Source organism: Anopheles marshallii, chromosome 2 (genome assembly GCF_943734725.1).
Source record: "Anopheles marshallii chromosome 2, idAnoMarsDA_429_01, whole genome shotgun sequence".
Classification (NCBI taxonomy): Eukaryota; Metazoa; Arthropoda; class Insecta; order Diptera; family Culicidae; genus Anopheles; species Anopheles marshallii.
The window spans coordinates 15,101,279-15,107,278 of record NC_071326.1 but is presented as its reverse complement, the minus strand read 5'-3'; positions in this window follow the sequence as shown (position 1 = coordinate 15,107,278).

Genomic DNA, 6,000 nt, shown 5'->3' with positions numbered 1-6,000 from the left:
CAACTCTGATTTACTCTCTCAAAGAATTACTCAGTAATGTCTAATTACTTAATACTGGGGGTTTGAGATGACAGAACAACGCATGCGCCTATCACAACAAACACAACACATAACATTTCAACGGCCTTGGAAGACACCACAACCAAATTAGTCATAGTTCAATGCAAGCACATGATATCACAATGGCAGCGTAGCTTACCACAAAACGTGCGTCGATATCAGTCACGTTCGATCCGACCAGTATAAACGCGCTCTGAGAAGGATTTTGACTACCAAACGATGTTTGCTTTAATCCAAAACATTATTTACTGCATTTATCAAACTAAAGATGCATTATTTGATGAAAAATACAAAATGTTACTAACAATCACTTCTACTTCACTTGTACCATCGTACTGCCATTGTGATATCATTTGCTTACATTGAACTATGCCTGCTGGGATTATGGTATTTTCTAAGGCCGTTGAAATGTCATGTACTGCGCTTGTTGTGACACTTGCGTTGTTCTGTCATCCAAAAAACCCTGTATTAAGAACACAAAGAATGTAGTTTTTAAGTGGATAACAGCACTGATGTACTAATAGTTAATAGCTAGAAAGAATATATTCACACGGTACAAGCACGAGATAACGGGTATTGCTAAACAACAGTGTAGTTCATCTTAGAACACAAAATCCGGATCATATTTCTACTGGGAAAGAACGGATTTGTTGATCTTAATGATCATTTATAATTTACTAACGATTGGTAGAAAAGATTTGTGATGCATTAAATTAATTTAGCGATGAGTATCTTAGACTAAATCTTTAGACAAATAAACAACTTTCATTAACTTCCTATCGCTGTTTGCGAAATATTTATGAGCCCAGTCTTCCACCTGATTATGACATAAATCACTCTATCATTTTCCGGCAAATAAAGCAACAAAACTAATTTGACAGCTGCCGCTAAGCATTGGCTCATCATGTCGCACAAAAATTTCAACCCGGTAAAAGCTTTATTGCTAGTGTCGTTTCACCAATGTTCGCAAAGGAAGGGGATCATTTTCATGTTTCTGTGATTGTGTGTCGTTATAAAATTGTACGCCCCCAAACGCTCACTCATTAACCCGGTGCGGTGTGTCGCATCCTCCCACAGAGCCAACGACTTAAAGAAAAATGCAAAAGAAAAACCCACCCCAAAAAAAAACTACACTTTAATTATGCCATTATTATGCACCGCAAACGACATCTTGGCGGAACATCATAAACGTGCGGAAAAGCAACACCCCCTCCTGATCCCCCCACGAAAAGTGGTCCGGACACTGGACAGATGGGGAAAGAAAGGGGAGAGTAGGGTTGATGGGGGAGTGGGATATACATCTTTTCCACTCTCATCTTTCGCCACGATCTGTGTCGCTTTCCGCCTTCGGGGTATCATCTCCGCCAGCTCCGGTGTGCGAACGATCCCGGTACGATCGGTCGGTATAATTTACGTACTTTCAATTCCACTGCACAGGTTCGCTCTGTGTGTTGTAGTGGCAAATCGTAAAAGAAAAACCACACACAATTTAATTGCCCACGGGTACGGACTGGCATTAAGCACACAAAATAGAGCTATCGAGTGTTGGGGACGATGGTTGGTAAACACGTCATTTTGTCTCATCGTTTGACCGGGGACATCATCGTTCCCGTCCAATGACCTTCCACGACTGCGGCCAGTCAGTGAAGAATGCGCGGTAAGGTTAAGCTTACTTTCCTTTATGTAAAGGGAAATGCAATAAGCATCACAATTGCTTGCCAAACCCGGAGGACTCGAACCACCAAAAAAATAAGGCAGCTCAACAAGTTTGTCACTGTTTTCACCGGCTGGTCGGTTTATTTTTTGACAGAATGACGAATGGTGCAACGTTCATGTTTGTTGGGGCTTTCGAAATGGCCGATTGTTTTGAACGAAAGCGTGCACTTTACCGTTTTTCTTTTCTTCTGCACGTGGCCGCTCGGTGTGTGTGTGTTTTTTTTTGTCAAGAGCAGTAATGTACCTTTGGATGAACTCCGATGTAAGAACGGGTGCATATTTTTTGAGTATTTATCCATTCAATGTTTCTATTGGGGCTGGCTTTTGCTGTACTACGGTATCGATCGATACCGAATCCCATCTGGGTAGATTCTCCAAACCAAAGATGCAACCATATTTGGATTCCATTCAAATTGAAGTGGGATGAAGATAGAAATAGAATCCTTATTTAAAATGTGATAGATTTTACATTTTGACAAACCCATCTGTCATGTCGGAAAGCTTTCCAAGTGCGCGAATGAGGAAAGCTGTGAAGAGTATGAAGAGTAAGAGTAGTAAAATGTTGGAAAATAATAATAAAATAAAAATTTGGAGTAAATATTCTTCGTCTACATCCGCATATTTCTATTCGACAAAAACGACCAGGCCGTATTGCTTACAACTAAAGGTAGCTTAATTTAAGATACAATTCATTTTCGTTTGAAGACATTTCCTTCTCCAAACATTGAAAAGTCACCATATCCCGGGTGTACTCGGCCGGTCTACATCCATATATTCTACATCAACTTGATAATAAAAACCCAGAAATGAAGGAAGGAAGGTAAAGGAAAGTTAGATATGTAAGACCTTAAAAGCAGCAGTTGTAGTCACATTAAAATGAGAGAATGTGTGGCTAATGATTCCAGTTATTTCCCTGGGTCTGTAAATATAACTACAATAAAAACCCTTATCTACATTTCCTTGCTTTGTTCCTTAAAATTCCTTATTTAGTACTACACTTAGTACTACATCTCCCTAGTGCGAAAGGCCATGAGATTTAGCTATCTGTCAATTTGACGTTTGGTTTAGGTCAATAATAAATTTGTTAACACATAAAACATACCTTCGTGTTCTTAATCAGTTGGCATCTTCCCATAATGGGCAGCATGATAATTCATTGGTATTCATATTCATGGCCCAACTAATGTCTCCTTTTAAGCATTCCGAGTATTGCTTTAATGGCGTGACAATCAAACCACACCATCCAACACCCCGATGACGCACAGTTTCGCTTTCACAGCAATATCTCGCTTGAGCGAGGAATGTTTCGGCCAAAAATGAAGTTCTCGTTCCGGTGTTTGACTTCCCCGCGAAGGGAGTTACTAATTTTTTGGGGTCGATTGTCACATTTTCACCCATCCGGATGATTTCCGCGACATTGTCAGTTCCGCTGTTCCCGATTACAGGAAGCAACGAGGTATGACCGTAAACCATCGGGCCTATGCGCACCCGTAGATGGTCTTCCGGTACGGGTTATTGTATTTGGTGATGGGCCAGATGGACAGATTTGGTGACGGGACGTTGAAAGTTCAAACCACCGGTCCATTCTTTCCCTTCCCGGAGCTTGTGGATAAGTCGAGCTCGACGAGGAAAGGATTTTTCCCCGAAGTGGCTCACCTGATGCTGGCAAAATTCGCAACAAGGTTTAGTATGCAGACCAAAGCACCGAGTCTGAAGCTTTACAGTGGATAGCACCGTTCCAGAACACCGTTTATTGTTGCGTACCTACCCGATCCCGTGGGCTCAGTCGTCCGTAAGTCTCACGCGCGAGTTACAACGAACCGTCCAGAAAACGGTACTTGACCGGTTAGCTGGTGAGCATAGTGCTTTATGTGTGTTTGGTTGTTTTTTTTCTTCCACGTTTGCCACCATGTTTCCCTTTCATTCCATTCCGCTTCGGCCCGTCCCGTTCATTTGAGAACCGTTCCTTATCGTTTGGCATCACACAACCACTTGCTGAGCGGACATCGCGCTCAAACTTTACGGACGGACAGTGTCCCACCGGTCGAGCAAAATGAGATCATTTTTTTTTTGAGTGGGAATAAACTAAAGCTGCACTAATGCACGCTGGTGCAGTTTCATCATGATGCAATTGCTTGCTGCCTAACAAGGAGGAAGGGCCGATTGTTTTGATAAGCTGTGAAGCAGTATCATTTCTTCATTACCGTGGCATGTTTTTGGTTGCAGCCACTTAGGGCAAAAGAATGGGGAAAAAATGGCAACACAATCGCCGGTAACATGAGGAAGAATTGTGAGAAAAACCGACAGGTAGCTGACACTACAATCGCAAAAATTGCATTAAAAACAGTTGGACGGCGGACGAAATTGGGCACACATTACACAGCGCAAAACTGTGCTGCACGGTGAGACAGATATTGAGCGGTTGCCTGTGTGACGCGAACAAAAATGTGTGTTGGTTTATAAATATGTATGTATAAATCTTGGCCCCGAAGCTGTAGTACCGTGTGGCATAATACGTAGACCGATCAATGCAAAGCGCAACGCTTTGTTTTGCATTATTAATTAATTAACGGGTTTCGGCAACCATTTGCAATGGTTTGGCATCCAAGGGAGAGTGGGGGGGAAAAGATGGATTTCTTTAAACGAAAACTTAACTGTAGCCCTAATTGTTGAGTACCGGGCGCGTACCCACCGGCTCAGCTCTCCATATACCGTAAAAGGAAGAATTCCGTCATGCACAAAGTGCGCGAGCACCCGGAACCGATCGCATGACCCAATTTTCGCCTGCACCCAACTCATCTCCCGAGAACGTGCACATCAACCGAAACCCAACCGAAAAGGGATTATGATCGATCGATCGAGCTTTGAGCGGGGAACCAGCGTGTAGCGCTGGGTGGGGCGTGTTGAATTTGATACACTTTTTTAACGAATTTCTCATGCTCGTTTTATGTATAGATTGGTGATGCTACTTCACGGTGCCATCAGAAAGAAAACCAAACCGAAACACTACACCGGAACGTTCTTAGCTTGAAGCACCGTCGGCTGAAAAGTCGACAAGATTCGAAACGGTTTCCGCGCGGAAATTATAACCATCACAGCTGAACAACGCTTCTACAGGACGCTTCCAGCGTGAACGTGAAATTATGAACTAGTTTACCTAGTTGCCCACCAAGTAGGCATTGCAAAACGAAAGGCAAACAACAACCGATCATCTCGGGGGCGATTTCGTTCCGTTGCTTTAGATTCGCTATTGCACAGCGCCGCCCTGCACTGCACCGCAACTGCAAACGGTGCTGATTTGATTTGCTCGTGCGCGAGAGACAGAGAGCACTGAGCGGAGTCACTGAAAATTGTTTTCCGCCAGGAAATCTCTAGCAAAACCTTTTCGGAAAAAGTGTTCTCAGCGCATAGCGCACTTGTGTGATACCATATTTGGGCGCACCGGCAAACTCCAGTTGCAAGCGCTTTCGGTTCCGGGTTCGTCGCTTGAACCATTGAAGTCTTTCGTTTTCATTCAACGATTCTGTGCCGGGGGATGGTTGCTTTTACAGACATTTCATCTCGCAAAGCCTATCCACGCACGTGGGATGATCGGTCAGAGGCAGGCATGAGCGGTGCGGGAAGGAGTTTGCCTTCTTTTAACCAGCGCGGCTCGATAAAACAGTGCCACATTCCGCGATAGAAAACGAAACGGAATCTCTCCCCGGAGATGGTGTGCAGAATGTGCAGTACTAGTGAATGCGCACGGTGGCGCATCATGTGTTTGCAGTCGTTGCAGTCTGTTGGTGAAGGATTTCTGTGACGGAAGAAGAAAGTACCTTTTGAACCGGTTTGATTCGTTTGCTTCTATACGTGCAGTGAGCAAGCTGGCTATTCTTGTAGGATGTTTGTTTTGTGCTCCGCTCCGGTGAATGCGAAACAGGAAAAGAGAGTCACCTATAAATAGCTTGAGATGCATACAATAAGGTTTTTATTTTAAGGAAACCAATATGATCGTTTGGATATCTTTGGAAATAGTTGTTTTAAAAATGACGAGACTAAAAAAGACGAGTTAAAAAACAAGATTTAAAAGTATTCTATCCCTGTTTTCTAGACACATTTACGGAGAAATTATACAGTAAATTCCAATGTCCAATTGATAAAAATAACGAGCGATAATCAGATGTAGCATACAAGGAAATTGCATACTAAATCAACGAAACAGCCCACAGTTTCCAAATCAGA